At 36.6% G+C, this 2,018-nt stretch overlaps 1 non-coding gene across 1 annotated transcript; it reads left to right on the top strand.

Annotated features, from left to right (window-relative positions):
• The first annotated feature begins 349 nt into the window (after positions 1-349).
• Positions 350-459, top strand: LOC111813248. Its single transcript, XR_002818554.1, has one exon. It is a non-coding gene; the product is annotated as a U6 spliceosomal RNA (small nuclear RNA).
• Positions 460-2,018: the final 1,559 nt, after the last annotated feature.

The raw sequence follows: 2,018 nt of genomic DNA, 5'->3' as shown, positions 1-2,018 counted from the left end.
GTACAGATATTTTACTATTTGCCTTTTTCTTTTTCTGTATTTCAGGGCAGGGTCTACTGTGTCTACAGGGTCTCACTATATAGATCAGTATCATAGTGATTCTCTTGTATTCAGGTTCCCAAGTGCTAGGATTATAGGCACAAGCCAACAGGCCCAGTCTCAACTGACCTCTCAGTAGGCCACGCAGGTTGGGCCAACAAGGCATGCAGGGGATCAAACCCTGGCCCCTATATTCTACTTACGCAGGAGTGTTAGGTCACTGAGCTATCAGGACAGCCCCTATTTGCCATTTTCTATTACTCAAATAGAGTGGTACAACTATCTCAGTCATTATTCAAAAGCAAAATAAGTGCTTAACTCTGCATCACATGTGTTGAAATTATAACAATACTGAGAGGATTAGCACATCTCCTGCTCAAGAGTAACACACAAAAAATTCATAAAGCATTTCAGTTTGATTTTTTAAAGAAAAATTCAACAGTTTTATGATTCTTACTTTCTACATGATATATAATTATACAATCTATAAATAATTTAAATAAATGAGGGCATTGAAGATATTTTCCAAGATATTTTTTTAAAAAAAGAAGAGATAATAGATAGCACACATGTACAAAACTGGTAAGTCAAGTTACACAATAAAAGCAAATTGAGTTTATATATAGAAAGCAGAATCCTAGTTACAATAGTTTCTTGGAGAAGAAGACCAAGTGTTGGTTGCAATTTCAAATAAAACTCAAATATTAATCTCAAATAGAAAAAGGAAAATGTCTATAAGATGTAGGAGGAGTATTGATGATCAATATTAATTTTCATGATTCAATTTGTCTTGCTGTAAGAGATACACTTCTTATTATAAGACAGAAACTATATTAAGTGAAAATGAATATCTTTCAAGAACACTGACTGTCTGCCTGGCTCTATACAATGTTCTGTTTGTCCTCTACATGGGAGATACATTTAAGTTATATAGCTTGTTTCTATATTTGATTTTATATTTTAAAACCTATTTAACTTCTGTTAAAAAATGTATTTGGTAAACGGTTGCACTATGTAGCTCAGATTGGTAGTGCTCCTCCTGTTTTCAACCTTCTTAGTGGTATGATTGCTCAGCATGCACTGCTGTGCCTGGTCTCAGTGCTTGGACCAGTGTGCCCAGTATTGGGGCTGGCATGTCATATAGTGTCAGGGATCAAACTCTGGTCGCTGTGCTTGCCTAAGCAGGCGCTTAGTCCACTGAGCTATCTCACTGGTCCAAAATCTATTTGACTTTTAAAATATTTTCATATTTTTAAACTTTCTTTTTGTTTTGCAGAACCAGGGATTGAACTCAGACCCTAGTCCTTGCAAGGCAAGTCCTCATTTCTCAGCTATATCCCTGACCCCTCATTTTTTTTAATCTTACGATGTGTGTGTGTGTGTGTGTGTGTGTGTGTGTGTGTGTGTGTGTGTCTGTGTGTCTGTGTTTCAGGGAACTGTCTACAGGACATTCAGAGTCTCACTACTAGATAGGACTCATAGTGATCTACCTGATTACTGCCTCCCAAGACCCGGGATTATAGGTGCGCACCACCAAGCCCAGTCTCAATTGCTGTCTCATACTCCCCTGGGGCAAGGCCAACATGGCAGGCCCAGAGATTGAATCCCTGGTCCCTGTCTTAAGATGTTTTGACCACAAAATATTTTAATGAAAATTGAGTGCAATACTTGCAGATATTCTTACAGTCATCAGCTGTACATAATTTTATTGTGCTTCTTTCTGACTCTAGAGTATTACATTGACCTCTCCTCAAAAGAATTAGCAATATATTTGGACAGAATGATGTGCAAAATAACAGAGATTAATGGAGAACATGTGACTCTTTTTGTAAAATGTTTATTTCTTTCTACAACTTTAAGTGTTTTGAATCATCCATAATGGCAGATATTTTGTTGTTTTATTCTTATTATTTAATTCTGTTTCACTAACTAAATCTTGACCTATGGAGCCTTTGGTGGTTAAAGTGGAGTTTCAATAT

Source organism: Octodon degus, unplaced genomic scaffold, assembly GCF_000260255.1.
Source record: "Octodon degus isolate 3935 unplaced genomic scaffold, OctDeg1.0 scaffold00175, whole genome shotgun sequence".
In the NCBI taxonomy this organism is placed as follows: domain Eukaryota; kingdom Metazoa; phylum Chordata; class Mammalia; order Rodentia; family Octodontidae; genus Octodon; species Octodon degus.
Note: the sequence above shows the minus strand (reverse complement) of the source record. Positions and strands in the feature narration are given on the sequence as shown.